This window comes from Ailuropoda melanoleuca, chromosome 4 (genome assembly GCF_002007445.2).
Source record: "Ailuropoda melanoleuca isolate Jingjing chromosome 4, ASM200744v2, whole genome shotgun sequence".
Taxonomy (NCBI): domain Eukaryota; kingdom Metazoa; phylum Chordata; class Mammalia; order Carnivora; family Ursidae; genus Ailuropoda; species Ailuropoda melanoleuca.
The window spans coordinates 40,860,547-40,872,245 of NC_048221.1; positions in this window are offsets into that span (position 1 = coordinate 40,860,547).

Consider the following 11,699-nt stretch of genomic DNA (forward strand, 5'->3'; position numbering starts at 1 on the left):
TCTCGTGTGTGAAGACCAGTGTCATCTCCTCCGGAATATCCCACAAGCATCTCAGTATCTTTCCTGATAGTCTGCTGCACCTCTTATGTTTTCTATCTGAGCAAATGAAACAATTTGCTTGCCCAAAAATGAAGCCTGGGTGTTACCTTCCATTCCTCCTTTTCTCTCACTCTCCACAACCTCCAAGTCCTGTCACTTCTACTCTTCTAATATTTCAAATATCTTCTCTTCTCTCCATCCCCACTGCTGAGACCTTAGTCTATCCCACTGATGTCTGTTGTCCAGATGTCTACAATAGCCCCTGAACTGGAATCCCTACTAAAGAATCCAAATTCCACCCGACATCATCCTCCACATTACAGCCAGAGTGACTTTTCTAAAATAATAGTAAGTGGAAATCTGATCATGTCACTTGCACATTTAAACCCATTCGTGACCCAATGCCCTAATGTTCCATCCAAAGAACGTAGGCTTGGTTCACCTCCATCTCTTCCCACCCCATCCTCACCCACCATTACATTCATGCCAAACTTCTTCCGGTTCCCCCAAACACAACCTTGCTCTCTCTCTCTCTCTCTCCAGAGTTTATTCATATGTTCTTCTGTCTATCTGGAATGTTCTCCTCTCCCTTTTACTTGGCTAATGCCAAATTATCTTTCAGACTTCAGAGTAGGCATGACTTCCTCCAGAAAGCCACCCCTAATTCTCAAGACCAGCTTTTGTGCTCTCAGATTATGCTGTAGCAGCCTGTATCCCACTCTACTACGAATGCCTGTTCATATCTCTTTCTCCCATTAGGCAAACGCTACCTAAGGCCAAGCCTGTACCATGCCTTGTGGTATCCCCAGAGCCTGACCCATAGTAGACTCCCATTAAATGCCTGTGGGATATATAAATGAGGGCCTCTTGCAGGACCCCAGAGAGATGATATCCCCACACATCCTTCTAGGTTAGTGGAGGAAGTCATCTGTTCATCAGAAGCCAAAGAGTGGTCAGCTCATTAATTCTCAGTATGTATAGCTGCCAATCACCTGCATTAGATAGAGCAGGCAGTGGCACAATCAAAAATCAGCAGTTGTCCAGAAACCAAGGCAACATGATAGAAGCCCCCAGAGACCACTCTGAAAGTGGCTCGGAGGGTCAATCCAAGACCTTGTCCCACCCTCCCTCAGATCAGAGCAGTGCCTACCAATCCTGCATGGCACCAACCCATCAGTTCACCTCCCGCAGCCTATACTTGGCCCCACTTCCCATCCCAATCAGAAAGAAAGTCTTATTTTAAAGGGCTCACCAACCTGAGTCCTGTATTGAGACAGATCAATGACAGCAGATGTTGGCATGATCCCCCAGGAGCTTACAGCCAAGGACTCCTCACCCTCCAATCATAACGACCACATCTACCCACAGCCAAGCGAGGAATTTAGCTGATGCCTACAAATTGCACTGCCACATCTTTGATCTATTTCTTTCCTCTCAGCACCTTAAGATGATATAGATGCTAACAAGTGGCAGAGGAGGAGGTGAAGAGAGAGACCAATGCATTAATTATTCAAATTTATTCTTGTTTAACTGCAGAAATAATAAAAAGAAATTCAATATTTCTGGCAAGACTGTCTAGGTAGGAGACCTTAATGTTTCTTTGACAGATCTAGGAAATACAGTATTCTCTTATTTACTTAAAAAAAAAATGTAACAAAACTATTACTATTCTACCTTTTAAACAGATGAGACTTTAAACTATACAGAATAAAGCTAAATTTGGGGTGCCTGGGTGGTTCAATTGATTAAATGTCTGACTCTTTATTTCAGCTCAGATCATGATCTCAGGGTTGTGAGATCAAACCCCCCATCAGGAGCCTGCTTAAGGTTCCCTCTCTCCCTCTCCCTCTCCCCCTCCCCCACCCTTGCTTAAGATTTTCTCCCACTCTTCCTCTGCCCCTCCCAGCCCCTGCTCATGCTCTCTTGGTTGCTTGCTCACTGTCTCTCTTAAAAAAAAAAAGGCTTAATGCAAGCTTCCACAGATGTTAACTTGAACAGGCAGATTTGACAAGGGGCCCCTGACTCATTTTTGTGATGATATTCATTAAGGCTTTACTGTAAGTAAATCACAAAGAAGTGGGTATTAGCATATTTTAATGTGCTTATAATAAGTGATTTTACTTCAGGTTTATACAGAGAGCCCAGAGTATTTTTTTTTTTTTACCCTCAAGTGAAAACAGTAAGAAAGAAAAGGTCAAAGAAAATAGTTTCCATTTATCTTTGTCAGATCCTACAAGCAGATTTAAATTTTGATTCCATTTATGTTATAGCATTGTGCTTGCTTATTCTGCAAGCTTCTATACTTACTGACATATACTTTTTGATGTAGATTTCCCAAATATAAAATCTTTAAAAAGACTGTGTCACAAACATATAGTAACATTACTCATTGCTGGTTTGTTGCCAGATAGACATGGTTATTCCCCTTTTCTGCAGAGGGGCCCTGAGAAGTAAAATTATCTGGCATTACACAAATTATAAGTGGGGGGGGGAATTCACAAATAGCTCTTTAATTTTTTTGATGCATTATATTTATCTTTATTGTGTTATTAGTCAAAAATATGAATAACTTTTATTTTTCATGAAATATTTTAAGCATAGAGAAATCAACTCTTTCTAGGGAAACTTTCAGCCTTGTGATAGTAAATTGCTTAATGGATCCTATACCTAGCTGTGCTTTGGAATCATACAAAGGATTTTTTTTTAATGGTAAATATTACTGGGGATGAATTCCGTAATTCTGAGAAAACAGGTATGGGGTAGAGCCCAGCACTCTGTCTATTTAGTAAGCTTCTTTGTTATTTCTGTTGCACAGCCAGGTGTGGAAATTGCTGGAGACCGAGCTGTCTGAATTAAGGTGGAACATCACCTTTTTCCCCAGGTCCTGTGACTTTTAAACATGCACCAGGATTTTCCCTGGTCTAAGAGAAGAGTTGTTCACACAACATGTGGTTTAATAGTGTCAAGGACCTTCTACAATCAGTTAGGGCCTTGATGGAAATTAATTATTTTCCTTAAGATTGACCTATTGTTTTTTGTTTCCCTAATAAGATTCTAGTTATATGCATTTGTCACTTACCCAAGTATTTTTGCAGTATGTATATTCTTATTATTTTAAATCAGAAACTATAAATATTTTAAATTTTAATGGGCTATTTTAAGCATAAAGAAACATAGGATCTAAGGTAACAAACTTTAGACTTCTAGACAATTATGACCCAGTGAGTCAAAATGTCAGACAAAAATAGCAACTGTGAGATTACGTCATGCAAAAGATACATAATAATATTTTTACATTGGTCTGCTTTGTTATTTAAATGAGAAATTTCTTGAACACAATAATTTATAATAAAGAAGAATACTACAGAGAACATAATCCTTTATATCGCGTACGCTGTAGTTTTTAAAAAATAATCCTTTTTCCTAACATTTTTTTGTCTCCAAATTTTCAACCCCATAGAAATGTTCAAACAGTATAACATTGCATACATTCTCTAGATTTATAGTTGTTAACCTACCCTTCTCCATGTTTGTCTATCTATTCATCCACTTTTTTTTTTTTTTGGTCTGCTAAATCATAAAAGAAAACAAAAACAGACATTTTGCAAGAATTAAAACTGCTATCTCTAAGCATTTTGGTGTGCATATCTTAAGGAAAAGGCATTCTCTCTGACCTTTATACTATTATCAGACCCAAGAAAATTAGCATTGTGGAGCACCTGACTGGCTTAGTCAGTAGAGTATGCAACACTTGATCTCAGGGGTATGAGTTCAAGCCCCACATTGGGCATGGAGCCTACGTAAAGAAGGAGGAGGAGAAGAAGAAGGAAGAAAATTAGCAGTAACAAAATACTATCTGAATCAGGGTTATTTACATTTCTCCTAGTTATTGCCAATGGTTTTTATACCTATTTTTTTAATATCAATTCAATATCTGTCAAGTGTCATGAATGGAATTTTTTTTAATGTTTTTGTTCTCTTTTAATCTAGCTAGAATGGTCCCCTTGCAGTTTTTGTTAGTTTTCCATGACGTTACATTTTTAAGGGGCCGAGCTTGTTTTTGTTTGTTCATTGTTATTGTTGTCATTTTTTGTGGAATGTTTCTCATTCTGAATTTTCTAGTCCATTTCTCAAAATTCATGCTAAGCTAAGAATTCAGCCCAATACATAGATGATACTAAGCATTACTGTATTCTCTCAGGAAGCAGATCACATCCCATGATTCCACAATTAGCGTTGCTAATCTGATAACTTGATGAAGGTCAGGACCATCAGGTCTTTTTATTACAAGGTCCATTTTTCTCTGTAATTAAAAACTAATTTGTGGGGTGATACATTGGAACTTTATGGAAAGCTCTCCTTTTCTTCTCCTTTCTGTATCACTCTTTTTTTACTTGTTTAAAGTCATTATCTAACATTGTCACGTTCCGCGCTTCAGCCGTGAAAGAATTGTAAAAGCATGTCCCTGAATGTAGAGTGCCCCATTTGTACTCACTATGCTGATATCAGTAAAGGTGGAACACACTCTCTTGTAGTGAAGCGTTCTGCGTACCTGGGCCAGGCTCAGTGAGATTTTATGCTGTAGCTGAAACACAGTGGCTTAAAGAGATGTAGTAGACGTGAAGCTCTTGGCTCTGATCTCATTTTCTATCTGATAGAGCTTCCTCCATGGCAATGCTTCTGTATTTCCTAACTTATTTTTCTTTAATTTTTTTTAACTTTTTATGTTGAAGTAAATATAGATTCTTAGGAAATCTCAAAGCAGGATCCTATGCCCCTTCATTCAGCCAATTAACTTCAATGTTAGTATCTTGCATAATGATAGTACAATATCAAAACTGGGAAATTGAACACACAGAGCTGATCAGGTTTCATGAGTTGTGTTGGCACTTGTGTGTATGAGTGTACATGCGTGCGTGTATACCTTTGTGCAGTTTTATCACATGCATGCTTCATTTAATCTTCCTTAATCAAGATACTTAACAATAGCACCATTACACAAGGCTCCTTTGTCATCCCACCTTAGAGCCACACTGACATCCTTCTCACTCTAACTCCTGGAAATCATCGCTCTGTTCTTCATCTCTGTAATTATATGGAATTTCATCAGTTGGATGTAAATGGAGTCATACAATAAGTTTCTTTTTTAGACTGGCTTTTTTCACTCAGCATAAGTTTTTCATGTAGATGAATACTTTACTCCTTTTATTGGTAATTAGTATTCCATGGTATGGATATACTATAGTTCCCTTAATATTCACCCACTGAAAGACATAAGGACAGCTTCCAGCATTTGATTTTGACAAATAAAGCTTCTGTCAACATTTATGTACAAGTTTTTGTGAGAAAATAAGTTTTCATTTTTCTGTGGAAAATGTCCAAGTGTGCAGTTGCTGGGTTGTTTGATAAGTCTCTTCAGTTTGTAAAGATCTATTTATGTATTTGAGAGAGAGAGAGAGAGAGAATGAGCTGGAGAGGGAGAAGGAGAGAATCTAAAGCAGACTCGGCACTGAGTGGGAAGCCTGAGGCAGTGCTGGATCTCAGGAATGTGAGATTATGACCTAAGCCAAAACCAAGAGTCAGGCACACCACGGACTCTCCACCCAGGCGCTTTGTAAATCTGTTCAGTTTTTTTAAAAACTGCCCAGAGGCGCCTGGATGACTCAGTTGATTAAGCATCGACTCTTGATTTCCTCTTAGGTCATGATCTCAGGTCTTGGGATCTTCAGCCCTACCTTGGGCTCCCTGCTCAGCGGGGATTCAGCTTGAGATTCTCTCCCTCTGCCCCTCCCCCCATTCATGTGAGCCCTCTCTCTTTCAAATAAATCAATCTTAAAAAAAATGGAAAAAGAAACTATCAAAGCATTTTCCATAGTGGCTATACCATTTTACATTTCACCTAGCAATGAGTGAATGATCCAGTTTCTTCACACCCATGTCAGCATTTGGTATCATCGTTATCTTTTATTTTAGATATTCTGATCTCACTGTGGTTTTACACAGCATTTTCCTAATAACTAAAGATGCTGGACATCCTTCTGTGTACGTGCCTGTAGAGCTTCGTAGAGCTTCTTCAGTGAAATGGCTCTTCATGTCTTGTACCCATTTTAAAAACTGGGTTTTTTTAATTTTTAACTTTGAGTTCTTTATATATCCTGAATATTAGTCCTTTGTCAAATGTGTGATTTGCACATATTATCTTCCAGTCTGGAGCTTAGATTTTCATCTTCTTAACAGGGACTTTCACAAGGAAAATTTTTTTTTATTTTCATGAGGTCAAATTGCCAATTTTTTCTTTTATGAATCATGCTTTGGGTGTCAAGTCTAAGAAGCCTTTTCCTAGTTCTATATCCCAATAATATTCTCTAGACATTTTGTAGTTTTACATTCACATTTAAATCCCTTTTATATATCAAGTTAATTTTTTGTATAAGGTACGAGGTTTATATTGAAGTTTTTGTTTGGTTTTGTTTTTTCGTTTTGTTTTTTGGTGGGGTTTTTTTCTCTTTGGGGGGAGGGCGGTGCAAGGGGTGCCTATGCATAGTCAGTTGCTTCTACACCATTTGTTGAAAAGGCTTTCCTTCCTCTGTGGAGTTGCTTTTGCTCTTTTGTAAAACAATGGTTTGGCATATTTGGTTAGGTCTGTTTCTGGGTTCTCTCTTCTATAGCTGCTGCGCTACAGGGGTGGAAGTTCATTCCCGGGGCTCCCTGGTATTCCTGTGCCATGTTCTAGAGTGGGAGACAGAAGCAGCTGCATCTGGATCTCCTTGTGCCACTGGGCTGAGAGTGGAGAGACAGACGGTGTGTGTAGATGGTTTGCCTGAGCTTTACCACCACTGCTACTGCTGAGACCAGGTGTCACTGCCCACCAGGGCCCCAGATTGGAGTGGGGATTGAGTCAGCTCACCTGGGCTTGGAAGATGCTACTGCAGACAGATCAGCCGCCTGCTACTGCTCTGGTTGTGGAACGGGGCTTAGGACTTCCCACCAGGTCTCTGTTGGACTTCTTTTCTTGTTTTTGACTGAAGAAAGTAGGCATTCTTTGTTTTCTTGTCTGTATGGTGGCAATTCTGGACTGTAGAACTCTCTGGTGCGTGGTCTGGGAAATAAGAGCAATAAAACGAAACTCAAAAAACTCACCCGACTGTCTTTCCTGAAGTTCTGAGTTTCCTGTCTGACTTCTTCTTAATAGCTCCCAGAATCCTTTTGTCATTGGGTTTTGAGTTGTTTCCAGGATATTCAGTTGTATTTACAGGAGAGGAACAGGGAAAAGAGAATCTATGCCATCTTGTCATCTTCCCTTAATTTTTATTTTAAGTATCTGTAACATACATTATTTTCATTTATATTTTTATCCAAAAGTGGAGCTATCATTTGCTAGGTGGAAAAAAACAACAATATTCACCTAAAATATGGAATATGTGCTGAGATGCTACAATCATTTCCTTTTTAAAAAAAATTTTTTTATTATATTATGTTAGTCATCATACAGTACAACCCCGGTTTCCGATTGAGATGCTACAATCATTTCTAATGATCTTAGGCTGTTTCACAATATGCAAAATGACTTGTAGTTTCTCAGTTGCCTTGGAGATGATATATAGTTGATAGGGACATATAGTTTTAAAGAGACTTACTTTAGATTATAATTTGAAAAATCTGAATTTCTAGTTTCTTGAACTTTGAAGCAAGTAAATATTTTCAGCTACACATAAGCCAGGTGTTAATGACTATTGACCCACAATCTCTTTTCAAGGAGATTAGCATTAATCAAGACAAATGCCCTGTCAAGTTTAAAGGTGAGATGTCCTCTACATACAAACAAATAAAAACAATAACACTTATTTGTGATCTGAAATTTAGTTTGTCTAAGAAATCCATGCAATATTAAAACTTCAAATGTCTTTAGTTGGCCTAATCTACAATTAGTGGGCCTCAATATTTGGAGATAATATTGTGGCTTTTTTTATCCTTGTCTGTTCAAGAAATACATTATGGCAAGTGTATGGGGCTGGAAGTTAAAAGGACAGAGAAGTCATAAATGAACATAGATGAGAATAAAGTTACTTCTTAAATTCTCAGGTGAAAATTGAAGTATAATCCTGGAATATTTTGTAGATTATGTACTTCAGCTATTCAAACATTTAGGTATTATTTCTCTGATACAGGCACGGAATGTGTAGAGAGATTCAGAGAAGAACAATACAATCAACAGTTAAAGAATACTTATGACATTTCTACAGTGTAACTGCCCTCAGGGAAACTGCATTCTAGGGGAGAATAAAGGTGACAAATTTATAATGCAATTATATACAGTGAAAAATGCAATAAAAAGAATAAGAAATGGTAAATAGCTACAAAGGTTCCTATTTAGCTAGGTTTGTCAGGGAAGACCTCTCTGGGGAAACAGGACTTTAACAGAGACCTGAAGGATGAAAAGGAATCTGGAGGAAAAGTATTTCATGCAAAAGGAACATGTTTATTTAATTGAAGAAAAACAAGAAGACCAATTTGTCTGATGGGAGGCAGGGAGGTTGAGGGTAGGAGTTCGAGTTGTATGATAGGGAATGACAATAAAGGGTCACTGGAAGAACCTTAATTCTATTCTAGTCATAACTGGAAACTGTTAGGGAACTTTAAAGAGAAACTCAATATACTCTGTTTCTATTCTTGAGAAGCAGTCTTGCTGTTGTGTGAATAATGAATACAGCGAAGGGCTGGGGTGGAGACAGGAAGAAGGAGGCAAGGCAGTAGTTTGGGGGAAAGGTGATTATTGCTAGATGAGGTTGTTGATGGTGGAAGTGCTAGGATGCTCAACCGATTTGGAGGTAAAGCTACCAGAACTTGCTGATGGATTGTTTGTGGAGTATGAAGGAAAACAAGGATATTAAGACAATGCCAAGTTTTAGGTTTGGATGCCTAAATAATTAGCACTGACATTACTTGCAATGGAAAAGAGCTTTTTTATGGGTTTGATGTGGAAATTAATTTGGAGATTTCCATGGAACATCCAAGCGGAATTGTGGAAAACAGCATTCAGATACTCAAATCTGGAGCTCCAGATTGAAGTTAAGGCTGGAGACACAAGTTTTAGAACCATTGTGTCTTAGCTTTTAAAGCTTGGATCAGTGATCAGTTTCCTTAAAGAGGAAGTATAGATAGAGAAAGAAAATGGTTGAGGACCAAGTCTTAGATTTTTGTATCTCGTCTTTTCATATCAAAAAGAGAAGAAAGAGCCAAGAAAGAGATGGAATACACATTTACAGTTATCAGTATAATTGCGTGTGTGGGCTAAGGACAGAGGGAAGGTTAACAGGGGAAAAGGGATAGAGATCATTCTGGATGAACCATTCTGGAATGCTTTGTTGAAATTGACTGTGGTCAACAGTGTCCAAAAGAGTGAGTGAAGCAAAAGGCAGAAGAAGGGTTGGGGATCAATGGAGATTCTATCAAAAATAGAGGAGATGTCACCACTTCTGACTACTCTGCTACCCATGAAGCACCTTAGTCTGAGTCAGAAGCCATGAGATTCTCACTCTTAACGACATGGAAACGGGGAGGCGGTTTGGAGCATGGCAGAAGAGCTGAAACCCTTGCAATAACTTAAGTAACACAAAAAAGTTTTAAACTACAATTAATTATCAATGATACAGCTGAAGTGGCACGCAACACAACTAAGATAATCCCCACTGCACTTTTTAATTAAAATAATCCGTGCACATGATTGGAAAACTCAAATTATTCTGAAAGGAATTAAGTTCACTCTTTCAACTTTCCTTCATTCATCAAAGAGTTATTAAGTGGTTTTCTCTATGCCAGACTCTATTTTAAGTGTATTGAGTGCTGGAGACAGCAATCAACAAGGCTTAGCTTTCAGTAGAGAACTGGAAAAAAAACAACCAAGCAGAAGCCTTCCACTTCCAATTCCCCTCCTCCAGGAAGACAAAATGTGTTAAGTTTTGGTGTATCTCTGCAAAAAATAAACAAAACACACAAATGCTGTGGTGTATGTGTGTGTGTATACATATAATGTATTTATTATATATATATGTTTATATTATAGAGATTTTCTTTACATGGTGCTGTTAATTTATACACTCTTGTGTTCCTTACTTTTTTTTTTCATTTAGTACTATGTTTCAGATGCTCTTTATGAGTCTATGATAGATCGACGTCATTTTATGTTTTGTTATATGGCTATACCACATTGTATTTTGCTAATTTACTCATGGTAAACATTCAACCTTTTTTCTGCTAATTTTTGCCGTTAGAAATAATGCTGCACCTAGCATCCCAATTCATATATTAAGCATACAAATTGCAAATATATCTATTTGTTAGGTAAATTCTTAGCAGAAAGATTGTTGCATTAAATCGTTGTCTGTTTTTAATTGCTCAAAAGGCATTAAAGATGCTCATATAAAAGAAAAAAATAATTCTTTCTGGCAGTAACAATATGAACCAAATAGTTATCAAAAATAATTCTTTAAGAATTACCCAAGATCCCAGAGAATTTGGCTTAAAATCATTATCAAACTTGCTTCCTAGGTAGAAAATAAGCTGTTGGGACTGGCAGAGAATTATAATGAGCAAGTTCATTAGTCAGATTCCACTTATGCTCCTGTTGTAAAAATATGGCTATTTACTCGCTTAAAAAATAAATTTTGTTTTGATTTTATGTCACAATATATAAAAGCGGGTGTGGATATTACATATTTTGATATGTAAGATGAGGAATCTAATCCTACTGGGAAAGCCCCTAAATTAGTGCTTGGCCAAGAGCAGGCACTCAGTAAATTAAGTTATTGAAATAATGTTATTCTCAGCTCTAGACACGTAAGAGCACAACTTGCCTAATTTGGAGAGCCAAAGATGTTTGCTTATTTCAGCAAGGATGGCTGGTTTCCTCCCCCGAAGCTTCCTGGTTTATAGGCTTGTAGCTAGACTCCTGATTTACCAGCAGAACATGGTAGTGTAGCTACCCAGGGGCAGATTCACAATAACCAAACCTATGAAACTGATGTGTAAAGTAAGCCTGCAAATATAGTAGCTTACAGTGAGAGCTGTAACTGTTGAGATTGCTTAATGGTGCCTCAGGATGGTCTACTGGCTCACAGGCTCCATTTCCAAAGACAAATTGAGATCTAAAAGTCAGTTGGTGAGCGTGGAATTGAACAATGTGAGTTATAAGATTTCAATCTTACATAAGTTTGTAATGTGTCTGTCTCCAAACAATAGGGATATACCATCCTCGGAGACTCAAGCTTTTAAGTCCTGGGTATATAGTGGCATTTTCCCCTCTTGGACGGTTCTTGAGAATGGTGACAGCCAATTGGTGCTTTTGTAATTGCTTCTTACCTCTTCTCTGCCAGCTCTACATTCTGTTAGATATATTCTCTTCTTAGATATATTCACACAACGCATCAAGTAACAATCCAGTCTGCTGGCATGGGACAGATTTACACATTTTTTCTTTGATCTTTGAAGGGTATATTTTACAGTTTATTATGGGGTTTTTTTTACGGAACAGTATTTTATTTTATTTTTCTAATGTTTTCTTATTATATTATGTTAGTCACTATACAGTAAATCCCTGGTTTTTTATGTAAAGTTCGATGATTCATTAGTTGCGTATAACACCCAGTGCACCATGCAATACG